Genomic DNA, 19,230 nt, shown 5'->3' on the forward strand with positions numbered 1-19,230 from the left:
TTCTCACATCCTTCTAATTATGGAGTGCCACTCCTTCTCAATGCACAATTCGAACCTTATCTAACTAAAGTTCGAATTTATCTTCTCCTTCTTCTTTCTATTTCTCTTTTCCTCTGACACTTAAAGGAATCTCTATACTGTGACATAGAGGATTCCACATTTTCTTGTTCCCTTCTCTTTCATATGAGCAGGAGCAAGGACAAAGGCATTCTTGTTGAAGCTGATCCTGAACCTGAAAGGACTTTGAAGAGAAAGCTAAGAGAAGCCAAAGCACAACTCTCTTTAGAGGACCTGACCGAATTCTTCAAGGAAGAAAACATGGCAGCAGAAAACAACAACAATGCAAACAATGCAAGGAAGGTGCTGGGTGACTTTACTGCACCTACTCCTGATTTTTATGGGAGAAGCATCTCTATCCCTGCCATTGGAGCAAACAACTTTGAGCTTAAGCCTCAATTAGTTTCTCTAATGCAACAGAATTGCAAGTTCCATGGACTTCCAATGGAAGATCCTCATCAGTTTTTAGCTGAATTCTTGCAAATCTGTGACACAGTCAAGACTAATGGGGTTAACCCTGAGGTCTATAGACTGATGCTATTCCCTTTTGCTGTAAGAGACAGAGCTAGAATATGGTTGGACTCTCAACCTAAAGAAAGCCTGGACTCATGGGAAAAGCTAGTCAATGCCTTCTTGGCAAAATTCTTTCCACCACAAAGATGGAGCAAGCTTAGAGTGGAAGTCCAAACCTTTAGACAAAAGGATGGAGAATCCCTCTATGAAGCTTGGGAAAGATACAAACAATTGATCAGAAAATGTCCTTCTGACATGCTTTCTGAATGGAGCATCATAGGTATTTTCTATGATGGTCTCTCTGAACTATCTAAGATGTCCTTGGATAGCTCTGCAGGAGGATCTCTTCATCTGAAGAAGACGCCTGCGGAAGCTCAAGAGCTGATTGAAATGGTTGCAAATAACCAATTCATGTACACTTCTGAAAGGAATCCTGTGAACAATGGGACTAATCAGAAGAAAGGAGTTCTTGAGATTGATGCTCTGAATGCCATACTGGCTCAGAATAAGATATTGACTCAACAAGTCAATTTGATTTCTCAAAGTCTGTCTGGAATGCAAAATGCACCAAACAGTACTGAGGATGCTTCATCTAAGGAAGAAGCTTATGATCCTGAGAACCCTTCCATGGAAGAGGTGAATTACCTAGGAGAACCCTATGGAAACACCTATAATTCTTCATGGAGAAATCACCCAAATCTCTCATGGAAGAATCAAGAGAGACCTCAACAAGGTTTCAATAACAATAATGGTGGAAGAAACAGGTTTAGCAATGGCAAGCCTTTTCCATCATCTCTCAGCAACAGACAGAGAGTTCTAAGCAGAATACTTCTGACTTGGCAACAATGGTCTCTGATCTAATAAAGACCACTCAAAGTTTCATGAATGAAACAAGGTCCTCCATCAGAAATTTGGAAGGACAAGTGGGTCAGCTGAGCAAGAAAGTTACTGAACTCCCTCCTAGCACTCTCCCAAGTAATACAGAAGAAAATCCAAAAGGAGAGTGCAAAGCCATAGACATGGCCGAATTCTGGGAGGAAGGAGAGGCAGTGAACGCCACTGAGGAAGACCTCAATGGGCGTGCACTGGCCTCCAGTGAGTTCCCCAATGAGGAACCATGGGAATCTGAGGCTCAAAATGAGACCATAGAGATTCCATTGGACTTACTTCTGCCATTCATGAGCTCTGATGAGTATTCTTCCTCAGAAGAGGATGAGTATGTCACTGAAGAGCAAGTTGCTAAATACCTTGGAGCAATCATGAAACTAAATGACAAGTTATTTGGAAATGAGACTTGGGAGGATGAACCTCCCTTGCTCACCAAAGAACTGGATGACTTGTCTAGGCAGAAACTGCCTCAAAAGAGGCAGGATCCTGGGAAGTTTTCTATACCTTGTACCATAGGCACCATGACCTTCAAGAAGGCCTTGTGTGACTTAGGGTCAAGTGTAAACCTCATGCCCCTCTCTGTAAAGGAGAAATTAGGGATCCTTGAGGTGCAAGCTGCAAGAATCTCATTAGAGATGGCAGACAATTCAAGAAAACAAGCTCATGGACTTATAGAGAATGTTTTGGTGAAGATTGAAGACCATTACATTCCTACTGATTTCATAGTCCTAGAGACTGGGAAGTGCATGGATGAATCCATCATCCTTGGCAGACCATTCCTAGCCACAGCAAAGGCTGTGATTGATGTTGATAGAGGAGAGTTGATCATTCAAGTGAATGAAGAATCCATGGTGTTTAAGGCCCAAGGATATCCCTCTATCATCATGGAGAAGAAGCATGAAGAGCTTCTCTCAAAACAGAGCCAAACAGAGCCCCCACAGTCAAACTCTAAGTTTGGTGTTGGGAGGCCACAACCAAACTCTAAGTTTGGTGTTGAAACCCCACATTCAAACTCTAAGTTTGGTGTTGGGAGGTTTCAACACGGTTCTGAGTATTTCTGAGGCTCCATGGGAGTCCTCTGTCAAGCTAATGACACTAAAGAAGCGCTTGTTGGGAGGCAACCCAATGTTTTATAGTTAACTATTTTCTTTTGTTATTTTATCTTTTTTGTAGGTTGATGATCATAAGAAGTCACAAAATCCATTGAAAAAGCAAAAACAGAATGAAAAACAGGAAGAAAAACAGCACACCCTGGAGGAAGAAGCTGCTGGCGTTTAAACGCCAGTAAGCCTAGCAGTTGGGCGTTTAACGCCCAGTCTGGCACCTTTCTGGGCGTTTAACGCCAGAAAAGGGCACCAGACTGGCGTTAAACGCCAGTAAAGGGCAACAACCTGGCGTTAAACGCCAGGAATGGGCACTAGCCCGGCGTTTAACGCCAGAAATGGCTCAAAACGTGATTTTGAGCAACTTTTGGTGCAGGGATGACTTTTCCTTGACACTACAGGATCTGTGGACCCCACAGGACCCTACCATCACTCTCTCTCTTCTTCCCCCATTCACCAATCACCTCAACACCTTTTCCCCAAAAACCCCTCACCTATCAAATCCCATCTTTCTCTTCACCACTCACATCCATCCTTCATAAAACCCCACCAACCTCACCCTTCAAATTCAAACCACTTTCCCTCCCAAACCCACCCTCAAATGGCCGAACCTTTTACACCCCTCTCCTATAAATACCCTTCTTCCACTCTTCATTTTCACACAACCTAAACACCCTTTCTTCTCCCTCTTTGGCCGTATACACCACCATCTCCCTCTTCTTCATTTCTTCTTCTTCTACTCTCTTCTTTTTCTTTTGCTCGAGGACGAGCAAACATTTTAAGTTTGGTGTGGTAAAAGCGTTGCTTTTTCATAACCATTATGGCACCAAAGGCCGGAGAAACCTCTAAAAAGAGGAAAGGGAAAGCAAAAGCTTCCACCTCCGAGTCATGGGAGATGGATAGATTCCTCTCAAAGGTGCATCAAGACCACTTCTATGAAGTTGTGGCCTTGAAGAAGGTGATCCCCGAGGTCCCCTTTTCACTCAAAAAGGGTGAATATCCGGAGATCCGCCATGAGATCCGAAGAAGAGGTTGGGAAGTACTTACCAACCCCATTCAACAAGTCGGAATCTTGATGGTTCAAGAGTTCTATGCCAATGCATGGATCACAAAAAACCATGACCAAAGTGTGAACCCGAATCCAAAGAATTATCTTACTATGGTTCGGGGGAAATACTTGGATTTTAGTCCGGAGAGTGTGAGGGTGGCGTTCAACTTGCCTATGATGCAAGGAGATGAGCATCCTTTCACTAGAAGGGTCAACTTTGATCAAAGGTTGGACCAAGTCCTCACAGTCATATGTGAAGAGGGCGCACAATGGAGGCAAGACTCAAGAGGAAAGCCGGTTCAATTGAGAAGGCATGACCTCAAACCCGTGGCTAGAGGATGGTTAGAGTTCATACAACGCTCAATCATTCCCACTAGCAACCGGTCCGAAGTTACCATAGACCGGGCCATCATGATCCATAGCATCATGATTGGAGAAGAAATAGAAGTTCATGAGGTTATAGCCCAAGAACTCTATAAAGTGGCGGACAAGACCTCCACTTTGGCAAGATTAGCCTTTCCTCACCTCATTTGTCACCTCTGTTATTCAGTTGGAGTTGACATAGAAGGAGATATCCCATTGATGAGGACAAGCCCATCACCAAGAAAAGGATGGAATACACAAGAGACCCCTCTCATCAAGAAATCCCTGAGATTCCTCAAGGGATGAACTTTCCTCCACAAAACTATTGGGAGCAACTAAACACCTCCCTAGGAGAATTAAGTTCCAACATGGGACAACTAAGGGTGGAGCATCAAGAACACTCCATTCTCCTCCATGAAATTAGAGAAGATCAAAGAATCATGAGGGAGGAGCAACAAAGACAAGGAAGAGACATTGAGGAGCTCAAGCACTCCATAGGACCTTCAAAAGCAAGGAAGAGCCGCCATCACTAAGGTGGACCCATTCCTTGATTTCCTTGTTCTTTATTCCTTTGATTTTCGAATTTTATGCTTTATGTTATCCATGTTTGTGTCTTATGATCATTAGTGTCTTAGTGTCTATGCCTTAAAGTTATGAATGTCCTATGAATCCATCACCTTTCTTGAATAAAAATGTGCTTAATTGAAAAAGGAAGAATTGCATGAATTTTGAATTTTATAATAGTTTAATTATTTTGATGTGGTGGCAATATTTTTGTTCTCTGAATGTATGTGTAAACAGTGCATATATATCTTGAATTTGTGGTTCATGAATGTTGGCTCTTGAAAGAATGATGAAAAAGGAGACATGTTACTGAGGATCTGAAAAATCAATAAAAAGATTCTTGAAGCAAGAAAAAGCTATTCAAAAAAAAAAAAAAAAAAAAGAAAAAAAAAAAATTCGAAAAAAAAAAAAAAAAAAAAAAGAAAGAAAAGAAAAAGAAAAGAAATAAAGTTGTGATCCAAGGCAAATAAGAGTGTGCTTAAGAACCCTGGACACCTCTAATTGGGGACTTTAGCAAAGCTGAGTCACAATCTGAAAAGGTTCACCCAATTATGTGTCTGTGGCATGTATGTATCCGGTGGTAATACTGGAAGACAGAGTGCTTTGGGCCACAGCCAAGACTCAATAAATAGCTATGTTCAAGAATCATCATACTTTACTAGGAGAATCATTAACACTATCTGGACTCTGAGTTCCTAAAGAAGCCAACCATTCTGAATTTCAAGGGATAGATTGAGATGCCAAAACTGTTCAGAGACAGAAGGTTAAAAGCCCCGCTCATCTAGTTAATACTGATCTTCACAGATGTTTTTGGAATTCATTGCATATTCTCTTCTTTTGATCTTATTTGATTTTCAGTTGCTTGAGGACAAGCAACAATTTAAGTTTGGTGTTGTGATGAGCGGATAATTTGTATACTTTTTGGCATTGTTTTTAGTATGTTTTTGATATCTTTTAGTTAGATTTTAGTACATTTTTATTAGTTTTTATTTAAAATTCACTTTTCTGGACTTTACTATGAGTTTGTGTGTTTTTCTGTGATTTCAGGTATTTTCTGGCTGAAATTGAGGGACCTGAGCAAAAATCTGATTCAGAGACCAAAAAGGACTGCAGATGCTGTTGGATTCTGACCTCCCTGCACTCGAAGTGGATTTTCTGGAGCTACAGAAGCCCAATTGGCGCGCTCTCAACGGCGTTGGAAAGTAGACATCCAGGGCTTTCCAGCAATATATAATAGTCCATACTTTGTCCAAGATTTGATGGCCCAAACCCGCAAAGCAATCCGGCCTCAGGAATTCCAGCGTTAAACGCCGGAACAGGAATAAAAGTTGGAGTTAAACGCCCAAACTGGCATGGGAGCTGGCGTTTAACTCCAGAAAAGGTCTCTACACGAATTTCCTTGATTGCTCAGCCCAAGCACACACCAAGTGGGCCCGGAAGTGGATTTTTATGTCATTTACTCATCTATGTACTAGTTTTCTATAAGTAGGACCTATTACTATTGTATTAAGGAGCTTTTATCGAGACTTGGGTAGCTATCTTTGTTTTATGCTATCTTAGACCTCTGGGAGGCTGGCCATTCGGCCATGCCTAGACCCTGTTCTTATGTATTTTCAACGGTGGAGTTTCTACACACCATAGATTAAGGGTGTGGAGCTCTGCTGTACCTCGAGTATTAATGCAATTACTATTGTTCTTCCATTCAATTCCGCTTATTCTTTTACCAAGATATCACTTGTTCTTCACCTATGAACAAGGTGACTGACAACCATTCTTGTTCTACAAGCATTCGAGGCTTAGTGAATATCTCTTGGATTCTTCGGAGTCTTCGTGGTATAGGCAGGACCTGATGGCAGCATTCAAGAGAATCCGGAAGGTCTAACCTTGTCTGTGGTGTTCTGAGTAGGATTCAATGACTGAATGACTGTGACGTGCTTCAAACCCTGAGGGCGGGGGCGTTAGTGATAACGCAAAAGAATCACTGGATTCTATTCCGCGCCTGATTGAGAACCGACAGATGAATTCCGCTATGCCGTGACAGGACATATGCAATCGCTTTCACTGAGAGGATGGGAGGTAGCTGCTGACAACAGTGAGACCCTACACGAGCTTGCCATGGAAAGGAGTAAGAAGGATTGGATGAAGGCTGTAGGAAAGCAGAGAGACGGAAGGGAAGGCATCTTCATACACTTGTCTGAAGCTCTTACACCAATGATATACATAAGTATCACTATCTTTATCTTTTTATTTTCGTTCATCATCATCATATACATTTGAGTTTGCCTGACTAAGATTTACAAGATGACCATAGCTTGCTTCAATACTAACAATCTCCGTGGGATCGACCCTTACTCACGTAAGGTTTTATTACTTGGACGACCCAGTGCACTTGCTGGTTAGTTGTGCGAAGTTGTGTAATGCCATGGTATTAAGCGCACCAAGTTTTTGGAGCCATTACCAGGGATTATGAGAGTTGTGAAAAAGTATAGTTCACAATTTCGCCGGCCACTTGCTCGCACTCTGGTGTCCATTCGAACTTTTTTCCCTTCCTTAGTGTGGCGTAGAAGGGGAGAGATCTTATGGCTGATCTGGCTAGAAGTCTGGATAAGGCTGCCAGTCGCCCATTGAGCTGTTACACTTCTTTGACACAGGTCGGGCTTTTTAGGTCGAGTATGGCCCGACACTTGTCCGTGTTTGTTCAATTCCTCTTTGTGTGAGCATAAAACCCAAGAATTTTCCAGATTCTACTGCGAAGGTGCATTTCGCAGGGTTAAGTCGCATGCCATGCTTTCTTATGGTATTGAACTCTTGGGTGAGGTCGGACAGTAATGACTCCTTGCTTTGTGTTTTTACTAACATGTCGTCCACATATATCTCCATGAGTTTCCCGATATGATCTGCAAAGACCTTGTTCATTAATCTTTGATATGTGGCTCCTGCATTTTTGAGTCCGAATGGCATGACGACGTAACAGTAGTTTGCTTTTGGGGTTAAGAATGAGATTTTTTCTTTATCTGGCGGATACATCGGGATTTGATTGTATCCCGAATAAGCGTCCATAAATGAGAGGTATTTGTATCCGGAGGAGGCATCCACCAGAGCATCAATATTTGGGAATGGATAGGGATCTTTTGGGCAGGCTTTGTTGAGATCGGTGTAGTCGGTACACATCCGCCACTTTCCATTTGATTTTTTCACTAAGACGACATTGGCTAGCCATAGCGGATATTTGACTTCTCTTATGAATCCTACCTCCAGTACAGCTTGTACCTGTTCTTCCACAGCTTCGGATCTTTTAGGTCCGAGTTTTTGACGCTTCTGTTGTATTGGCCGAGATCCTGGGTATACTGCAAGCTTGTGGAAAATTAGTTTGGGATCTATGCCCGGCATGTCTGCGGCCTTCCACGCGAAGAGGTCGACATTATCTTTTAAGAACTGTATGAGAGACTCCTTTACATCTCCTTTTAGGATTGCACCAATATTGGTTGTTTTATCTGGGACATCACCGATCTGGACTTTTCTATCTCTCCCTCGGGTTGTGGACGAAGTTCTTCCCGACCTCGAGTTCTCCCGAGTTCGATGGTGTAGATTTCTTCTCCTTTGCCCCTGAGGTTCAAACTTTCATTGTAACAACGATGCGTTGTCCTCTGGTCTCCTTTTATCGTAGCGATCCCTTCTGTAGTTAGGAACTTCATGCATAGATGTGGAGTCGAGACTACTGCGGCGAGCTGATTTAAGATTGTCCGACCTATTAGGGCATTGTAGGCTGAACTCACGTCGACCACAATATAGTCTATGTTGAGTGTCCTTGACCGGTTTCCTTTTCCAAAGGTTGTGTGTAGTGAGATGTATCCAAGTGGTTGGATTGGAGTGTCTCCTAGTCCAAATAAGTTGTTCGGATATGCTCTAAGTTCTTTTTCATCTAGGCCGAGTTTGCCAAAGGCGGTTTTAAACAAGAGATCAGTCGATCTTCCTTGGTCTACCAGTGTGCGGTGGAGATTAGCGTTGGCCAATATGATAGTGATAACCATGGGATCGTCATGTCCCAAGATGATACCAGTCGCGTCCTCTTTAGTGAAAGTAATAGTAGGGAGGTCGGATGCTCCTTCTCCTCCTTCGATGTGATATACTTCTTTAAGGTGCCTTTTGTGAGATGATTTGGAGATTCTTCCTCCCGCAAATCCAGCATGTATCATGTGGATGTGTCTCTCTGGGGTGCGAGGTGGTCGTTCAGTTCGTCCGACCTCTTCATCCCTTCTTCTTTTTCTAGGCTCATCTGTCTTGCTGGCTAAGTACCGATCTAGTCTCCCTTCTCTTACCAATTTTTCTATGACATTCTTTTAGTCGAAGCACTCGTTGGTGGGATGTCCATAGATTCGATGGTATTCACAGTATTCCGTCCAATTTCTGCCTCCTTTTTTGCTTTTAATTGGTCGAGATAGTGGAATTTTCTCAATTTGGCATACTTCTCGGTACACTTCCACAAGAGACACCCGAAGAGGGGTGTAATTGTGGTATTTCTTAATCTTCTCTCCCTGCTGATCTTTTTTCTTGGAATCTTTATCTTTATCTCGGAAGGAGTAGGAGAATTCAGATTTTGATGTCTCACTTAGTCGAGAGTTTTCCTCCATGTTGATGTACTTCTCTGCTTGTTCTTATACTTCATTCAGAGATGTGGGATGTTTCTTCGATATAGAGTGACTAAAAGGTCCCTCTCGTAGACTATTGATGAGACCCATAATGGCTGCTTTAGTTGGCAGATTTTGTATGTCCAGACATGTTTTGTTGAATCTTTCCATGTAGTTGCGAAGACTTTCCCGATCTCCTTATTTGATTCCTAATAGGCTTGGGGCATGCTTGGTTTTGTCCTTCTGGATGGAGAATCTGGCAAGAAACTTTCCAGCTAAGTCGTCAAAGCTTACGATGGACCATGGGGGCAGATTGTCGAACCATTTAATTACTGTCTTTGTTAAGGTAGTCGGGAAGGCTTTGCACTGAATTGCATCTGAGGCATTGGTAAGATACATTCTACTTCTGAAATTACTGAGATGATGGCTTGGATCTGATGTGCCATCGTATGGGGTCATGTCGGGAGCTTTGAAGTCTTTAGGAATTTTGGCTTTCATAATCTCTTTGGTGAATGGGTCTTGCTCTTTGCGGGGGTTGTCTTCATGACTGGATCGAGTAGCCTTGGTTTTTAGATCGGCTTCAAGCCTTAAGAGCTTGTCTTCTAACTCTTTGCGTCGTCTAGTTTCCCTTCAAAGGTCCTTCTCGGCCTCTCGTTGATGCTCAGCTTCTTTTTTGAGTTGTTTGAGGCGATCTTGTTGAGCTTGAGGTGCCTCCAGGATTTCTGTGTTTGGGGGTTGCTTATCTCCCATGTTTTGAAGTGCGTCTTTGGAGGTGGCATCTGTATTTTTATGCGGCATCTTGTTTTCTAGATCAGAATCATGGTCGTTGTCAAGGTTGTCTACCATGATGATGGGATGACTTCCAGGTTCCCCGGCAACGGCGCCAATGTTCCGAGGGTTACTTGAAATTGTAGGTCGATCTCAGACGAGATCTTCTGTACTGGTTGTAGCTGTTATGTCCGACTTGATGATGATGGCCGGAGCCGCCGTGTCCAATTTATTGGACTTGGTGGTGGTGTTGATCCTTCGTCACCAGAGGGTGATGGTACCTGCAAGGGACTCCGATGCTTAAGTTAGCAAGGGTATTAAGCAAGTTTTTAGTAGAATCAGAGTATGAGTTATACATGGGTGCTCCAATATATTTATAATTGTGTGGGGGTGATCTTCCTTTGGGATAAGATAGTTATCTTATCTTATCTTTTGAGTGAAGTCATCCTATCTTTGAGGGAACCACCCTTATCTCTCTAGGCTTTGGGCTGCCCTTGGACTTGGGTCGTGTTCCTCTGTATGGGCCCTTTTTGGGCTTTCATAGTGATTTGGCCGAGCTCTTTGAGAAGAGGTCGGATAGTCCTGACCTGAAGAGGTCGGTCGACTCGTCTTAAGTCAGCCCGAGTCGTACAGCTTGACCCAGGGCATGAACACCCTCCGAAACACTGGTGGAACTACCCTCGTCACACCTCCGCCAAACGAGGGATCTCTCAGTTGCAAAGACAAACAATACAGACAAGGAAAGCATAGATAGAATGCAGTTACAGTAGATAGAGCATATAACAATTAAGCATAGATAATCAAATGGGAAAACCCAAGTAAAGCACATTCAAACAAAGCAAACAAATGCATATGATGTATGCATGTCTTATGGCTAATGAGCTTATTTGTCGGTTATACAGCCGACCCGACTTGTTCGGTAGCTAACCCAGGCATTGTCTCTCTGTTGTGTGCAAATATCTCAGCACATCGGCTGACTGTTAGAGGGGGAGTGCCCTGTCACCATTAGAGGGAATATGTGCACTGTCACTATTAGAAGAAATAGGTGCCATGTCACCCTTATAACCAGAGAGAAAACACAGATATACTCATCACTAATCATCCTCAATCATGCCTCATTTATCACATTCATTCAATTTCATAATCAAACTCAGTTTTTGTCATTCTCCTTCCTCATCTCTCAAGTGGACAATGCCATTGCCTCTTACCCAATGTCACATATATCATTCATTTACAAATAATTATTTTTGTACTTCCTCAACCACAAATTCATTACTTCAAAACCCTATTTTTTTCCACTGCCAAGTTAACTCCTTCTCTAAGCTTACCTTTCTTCCTATGATTAGAAACTTAATTTAGGACTTTAGAAGGTAACCATAGAGGTTTAGAGGTTAGAAATCATGTTTAAGTCACAAAAATGCAATGTTTTTCAAAACACAGTCCTGCGTACGCATGCTTGCTACGCGTACGTGGGGGTGTCATTTGTTCCACTTGCGTACGCGACAATTGCCTGCGTACACGATCCCCTTGAATAGAAAAGATCTCCCACGTCGCGCGTGTGTGTTGCGTATGCATGCCTCTCAAAAAATGGTAAAATGCTGTTAAGTTATGCAGAAAGTACTTTTACACACCAAACTTCCATCAAGCATAACTATTTTGTTAAAGATAATTTTTAGTCCATTCTTTGAACGGCGAACACTTCGTGTAACACCCCATTACCCTAAGCTTTACCTCTAGCCGTAAAGTAAAGGATAACAAAGTGTCACGACAGTTCTAAAGCTTATAGTGTATAATATATGTATGAAGGGGTATTAATACTAAAAGCCCGATGAAGGAATACAGCTCAAAGTCGCATAAAGCGGAATTACAATACGCGAAACGTTCACACATGATACTAATGCGCGTAGCTATGGACATAATAAGACATAATAAATATAAAACCTTGCCGATAGCTCCAGGATACACAAGGTAGTAATTAAAGTAAATAAGATATATATATATATATATATATATATATATATATATATATATAAGTATGATATACAAAAGAGGAATAATCGCAGCCTACGAAGTTTAGGCCGACTAGTCAAACTGAATATAACAGAGTTTTTAAGTTTAAAACAGCAACAACCTATCTCTCAAAGTTTTCAAAAATAAAGCCTCTAAGGCAACAAGGTTATATAAATACAAAGGGTGAGAGAGAAAATACTACAACAAAATAAATCAGAAATGAACCAGGGAGAAACCATACTCCGCTCTGTCACCATATCCATAATTTCACCGAGGTGAATTACGACCTACATTTGAAAATCAACAACAAAATATGGTAGGAGAACCGGAGGTTCTCAGTATTGTAACAGTACCCAATATATAAGATGTAAGGTTCTGGGACGCCAAAGGCAATCCTAGAACTTCACATCGATACCGATATTCAAGCTTAACAAAAGAAAAAAATAAAGAACTTAAACCACAAACAAGGTTATCTAAACTTAGGAGAATTCTAACTAATACTAATCACACCGCTGTATCCCACAACCTTCGCCAACCTAACCTTCGTGCGATCCCATCGCCACCGCCTACCGAGCCTCCTCAATCCCAGCAGAAAACACAGATAATGCATACAAGTAAAGCACAAGTAATATACATATACATCAAGTAATCAAATAGCAAGTAGACATGTGATTCATTTAGGCATACTGAAGTTAAGTAAAGCAAACAAGCATATAGAAGATGCATATGATGAATGCAAGTCCTATTGGCTTGTGATATCACTTGTCGGTCCGTAAATGCCAACCCGACACATCCTCTCAGATGTAACTTTTTCTGCCACGCAAGAGATATAGTCCCCTGCACACTCATGCAGCAGAGAAATCTGCTACGCCAGAGATATAGTGCTCTGCACACTCATGCAGCAGGGAGTCTGCCACGCCAGGGATATAGGCCTCGCACATTTCATGCAGTAGAGAAGGAAACAACAACAACTACTCATGCAGTAGAGAAATCTGCTACGTCAGGGATATAGACCCCGTACACTCATGCAGTAGAGAAATCTGCCACACCAGGGATATAGGCCCCACACACTCTCATATAATCCAATGATTTCATTATTCCTTTCTGAGTTCTTAACTCATCATAACCATCCCATCACCAGTTTCCAACTTTTCAAATTCATCATAAGCATTCTCATTTCTCAATAATCTCTTCAACCATAAACTTCACAACTCAACATTCACCCAATCAAGCTAGAAATAACACAAACCTTCCAAACCTATATCACCGGTTCAAAACTCATAACTTAAATACCCCTTTTTATTCACTTATTATTTTCTCCCTTAATTCAAGATCCTAAAACTGGAAAAAAGGTTTTAAACAAGTGTTACGGAAGTTCACAAGCTTGCCGGAACGGTAAAATAGTTAAAAATAAGGTTTTCATTGAAAAACAGGGAAATGTGCGTACGCATAGAGTTGTGCGTACGCATGCCCAAAAGAGTTTTCCCAGCCTGTGTGTGCACATGATGTTGTGTGTACGCACAACTTGCGAAATTCATAGGGTGTGTGTGCGCACCAAAGTGTGCAATCGCTCTCAACAGTAGGCATATCCCTGTGTGTGCGTGAGCACCAGTGTGTGTGTACGCACGTTTTCAAAAATTCACAGGGAGGGCTGTTTGTACGCACAAGTCCAAAAATAGCCACTGGTCAGAGCACGCGCACAGCAGTGTGCGTGCGCACACAAACCAAAATTCAGATTTTTAACACCAACTTCTAACGATCATATCTTTCTCTACAAAATTCAGATTTCTACAAAAATCTATACCATTTTAAAGCTCTTTAAATTATCTTTAATTTGATATAAAATTTAATCAATTTCAAAAAATTGTAGCTCAAGATATGATCTGCCAAAGTTGGCCTAAAACCAATTTTTACCAAAAATACTAAAAACCCAATTTGTTTCACAACTTTCAATTTAAAACCAAATCAAAGCCTACTCAACCGTCATAAACCACCACCACACACAACAACTTACCATTTCATATCATTTCCATCAATTCCACACCTAATTCACAACCATTACACCATAAATAACTACAAATCCATAATTTTCAATTCAATCATTAATCAACACTCATAATCATTATTCACAATTCTCACCAATCCATTCAATTAATCAAACCTCCTTACTCATCTACTTTCAACATGAACCAAAATAACCAACTATAAAAAATCATCATCAACATTCATTTTCAAACCTCAACACCCACCAACATAACTCATCAATAATCATCATCTAACAACATATATGTCATCACATTCAAACTCATTCAACCTACATCCAAACCATCATCAAGCATAGCATTTATATACAATTAATCATACAATCACATCATTCAAACCTATCTTAATGTCAACTAGCCTAAGCTTCCAAAAATATTACATATTACATAAAGGAAACTAAAACCATACCTTGGCCGATTCTCATGTAACTCAAAACACCAAGCAAAGCCACCAAGCTCAAAACCACCAATCATCACTCCAACAAACTCCAAAACTCAATCTAACATCATATATATATCAAAATCAAAACCTAAGATTCACAAAAAACTAAACACAAGGGTTTAGTGAAACTTTACCTTACCCAACAAGATTAGGGATAAAATCCAACAATATTCCAATACTAGATCACCCCTAAACAAACAAAATCACAAAACTTACTCAAAAATCAAACCCAAAAATCCAGAAATGTTAGGGTAGGAAACTGGAGTGCAAGTTTTACCAGATTTTCTTAGATAGAAACGAAGAGCTTGACGAGAGCTTCACGTGGCTACAAATGACTCGTCAATCGGAGCTCCGTAGCTCAAGTTATGCCTCCCGGAAGGTGATGATGAACAGCGACAATGCGGTTTCACCCCCCACCATCACCTATCCGAGCTCTCTCTCTCTCTTCCCATCAAAATGAGCTTAATGCTCATTAAACAGACATATATATGTTGGATCTTGGGCCCAGTTTGGGCCCGATCCAACTCGTTATACGTTTTAGAAGTGGGTCAAAATCTTTAAGATTGGTGTCCAGTTTTCAATTCTAATTTATTTTTTCCCTTGCAAAAAAATAAATCAAATTTTTGAAATCTTATTTTCTTAAATCACGGTACCGGACAGTCTAAAGCCGGTACTGCCGGCTTAAGCACCGGTACACATTTTTACAAAAAACTTTCGCAAAAATACATTTTTCAACTCAAAAAAATTTATTGAATTCAAATTTCACCTTTGTATTTTAAAAAGATCATTTTTACATTTTTGAACCTATTTTGAGCAATTAAAAATTATTATTTTATTAAAACGGTTTTACGTAAAAAAAACTTCGGTTCTTACACTTCACGGATTCAATTTTTGTTTGAGATAAGTTTGAAAGAAATTGAGGGTGTGGAAGCCAAGTTATGACTGACCGTAGTTTGGTCAAAAATAAAGTTTTTACAAAAATCTCCAAAACCTCTATTTTACCAACAACCTCAACTCAAACCAATGTTTTACACTCCAAGACAACATTAAACACTTTCAACACAGTTTTCCAATTAATCCATACCTTCTACAGCATACCAATTCTTAATCTCAGCAATTCCATTCCAAAAATTCTCAATCAGAATAATGCAATTCATCAATACCTCAATAATTATAACTCAAAGTCATCATTCTCATCAATCATCATCTCAAACTTATAGCAAACTCAATATTTCACCAAAACTACTAACATTATTAATCTCACAATATTCAACCTATCTTATGGTCAACTAGTCTACGTTTTCACGAAACATTATATATTATCTACGAGAAACCAAAACCATACTTTAGCCGATTCCTCCGTAAGCCCGGAACACCTCAATTATCCACCATTCCTCAAGCTCCAAAGCTCCAACTCCTCACCAATTGAATTTTCAGCTCCCAGGATTCAATTCCAAGCTTCCAATATTCACCAATTTTACTCCGAATCACCCAATTCAATCTAATACAATCCAAATTCACTATAATTAACATAGGATTTGCTAATTAATGATTTATAGAGGGTTAAGTAGTTTCTTACCTTATCCACTCAAAATTGGAGTAAAACCCAACATCTACTGCTAGAGTACTCCTAAACTATCAAAATCACAAAATCTCTCAATACTAAAATCCAAATTTATGAAAAATGGGAAAACAGAAAACTGGACACACAATAACAAATTTCTTACTAAATTGTTGGGAGTATTTTGCAGAGAGTCCCGAGCCAAACGCATGGCCGCTGATGGCTCATCAATCGGTACTCCGGATTGAAAGTTATAAGGATTTGAAATTGAAAGTGGAATAAGGGGTTAGGGTTTGTTTTTTATTCTCCTCCCCCAAATCAAAGTTCAGCATGCTTCAAATGAAAGAATGAGGAAGAGAAGGCTGAATTCTCATATTTATGGGGTTGACCACCAAAAATGCTCTTGAATTATTTAAACGATGATAAAAATATACTTGAATTTTACTATCGACAAAAATGCCTTCAAATAATTTAAAAACACAACAAAAATACCCGACAGTAAATATATATTTTCGAAAAGTAAATATATTTTCAAAAAGTACCTTAAAAATTGAAGTTTGATGCAATTTTTTGCAAACATGATTATAAAAATAATATATTATTATACTTAAAATTTGGTAATTTTTTATTAAGTATATATATTTTTTATAATTTTTTTGTTAACAACCAATAATACTTTAAAAAAATTACAAAACAATATGTACTTAACAAAAAATCAGTAAATTTTAAGAATAATAATATCTCATTTTTCTAATCGTGCTTGCAAAAAATTGTATCAAAATTCAATCTCTAGTTTATTTTTTGAGAAATATATATTGAATGTTAGTTTTTTTTTTGCAAGATTATCTAATATTAAATATATATTTCTCAAAAAATACATTAGAGATTGAATTTTCATACAATTTTTTGCAAATATGATTAGAAAAATGAGATATTATTATTCTTAAAATTTGGTAATTTTTCCGTTAAGTAGGTATGTTTTTTGTAATTTTTTTGTTAACAACCAATAATATTTTTAAAAAATCACAAAAACATATATATTTAGAAAAAACCACCAAACTTTAAGAATAATAATATCTCATTTTTTTTAATTATTCTTACAAAAAATCACTTCAAAATTCAATCTTTAAGGCATTTTTTCAAAATATATATTTACTATTGGACATTTTTGTCGCATTTTAAAATTATTTAAAGGCATTTTTATCGATAGTAAAATTCAGCTGCATTTTTGTCAACGTTTGAAAAATTTGGGAGCATTTTTGGTAGTTAACCCTATATTTATATGGTGGGCCTTAGGTCCGGTCCAACCGGTTCAGTCTGTTAGCCCGTTTTTGGACCAAAAACTTTAAAATTAATGTCAAAAATTGTATTTTAATTATTTCTCCTCTTCTAAATTATCAATTTTAATTTTTTAATTTCTTTAATAATAATTAATTTATTGGTTAACTACTTATTAATTACCTAGAGTTTACATCCTATCCCCCTAATAAATTTTTTTGTCCTAAAAAATTTTGATCGCTTTACAAAAAGTAAGCGAGAACAGCTCCTCGTTATTTCCATATATAACACCTCGCTCGCATCCACGAGATGCTCTTTGATTCTTATCCACACCAAACAATTGATATTAAGGTAATTAGTTTTAATATCTCAAATTCAATGCTTCGAATATCTAAAAGTATGCTCATGAACATTTATGCACTATATATGTCAAGCAGACATCTTAAATAGCATGTACATATAGTCAGAATATGCTCAAAAGTGGTTTATTAAAATTTACACACTACATCAAATCTTAAAGGTATCATTTAACCAATTATAAAATTAGGGCAGAATCTAATAATAGCAACATGAACAAGCACGGAAAAAGTGTTTGTTGTTTTGTTTGTTCGGAGAATGAGGAAGAAGATGGGTAGATCTAGTGGAATGATAGATTTTAAAACTGTGGTGGTGATGGTTTTGAAAGGTGGTGGTGATTTTAGAAGAAAGACAAGAAATGAAGAGAAAAAGAGAAAGGGTATTTATGGAATTATAAATAAAAATTTAACGATTGGTCATTTTTGTTAAACAAAATTTATCTTGTATGGGTATAACTTTAGTTTTAATTTTTTATGGTTAGTTTTGTCAGCGTTCGAATCTTTCAAGGTCAGAAATGACTATTTGCTCTAGAAAATATAAAGTATTTTTTTGATAAAATATAATGATATTTTGATATTTTATTGATATTATAATATAAAATAATTTTTTAATGTCTTTTTTTAATTATATAAAATATTTAAAATATTATTATTTTAATAAATAATAATATATATTATTTCTAAACTTATTTTAAGAATATATGTTAAGAATAAGACTGAACACGCTGACAGATGATGTTATTTAGGTGTGTTCAAGTATGTTCGGTGAAAACTTTTCTATTTTTTATTAAGACGCGTTTAAATACAACAAACACGCATATCGAATAAATATTGTGTCCAAAATGTATCCAAGATGCGAACATGATAATTTAGCAAAGTATCTATATTTTATAAATAAAAGAGAAAAAATAAACAAAAGAAAGCAATAGATAAATATGGTGGGTGAAAGAAGAAAATAATTGACACCATGGAATAAATAACTTTTTTCCCGAAGAAATGACTTAAATTATACAAACAAAAGGTGCAAATTGTATTGTATAATACAAAGGAGACAATGAAATTAATGTAGCCAAAATAAATAGTTCAGCTTACACTGAATAAAAGTATCGACATTAAAAGTTGCTTTTTTATGTTTTATGTTTTTTAAAAAAGACAAATTGGACTGCACCCAGCGACCAAGGAAAATCCGGCGGTTATATATATATAATATGAGACTGATACTAATATTTTAGAATTTAGACCCGTAAATTTTGAATTTTTATTTTAAAGGGTAAAACGTGATCTTTTATTCTTAAATAGTTTCTTTCTTATATTTTTTCTATTTTCTATGGATCTCATCCTATCAAATAAATAGTGAAACATCATATTTTATCTTTAAAAAAAATTCAAAATTTAAAAGATCTTAATCCAATATTTTGATCTGGCTTAGGATTTGGCGATGATGGCATGTAGCTTCACCTTGGCTTTATTGAAAATTATGGATTCAAATCGCTGTAGTAGTTTGCTGTCACAAATCACAAGGACAAGCATTTCTCTTTTATTTTCATTTTTAAGTGCTCTAGATGAAGATGAGAGTCATTATATATGTCCGCACTCCACATTTGACGTT

At 38.3% G+C, this 19,230-nt stretch overlaps 1 non-coding gene across 1 annotated transcript; it reads right to left on the minus strand.

Moving 5' to 3' along the window:
* Positions 1–723: 723 nt before the first annotated feature.
* On the minus strand, positions 724–831 carry LOC130984783 (small nucleolar RNA R71). The gene has a single exon (XR_009088693.1). It is a non-coding gene; the product is annotated as a small nucleolar RNA R71 (small nucleolar RNA).
* Between the last annotated feature and the right edge of the window lie 18,399 nt (positions 832–19,230).

The sequence above is a fragment of the Arachis stenosperma genome, chromosome 5, assembly GCF_014773155.1.
Source record: "Arachis stenosperma cultivar V10309 chromosome 5, arast.V10309.gnm1.PFL2, whole genome shotgun sequence".
Lineage (NCBI taxonomy): Eukaryota > Viridiplantae > Streptophyta > Magnoliopsida > Fabales > Fabaceae > Arachis > Arachis stenosperma.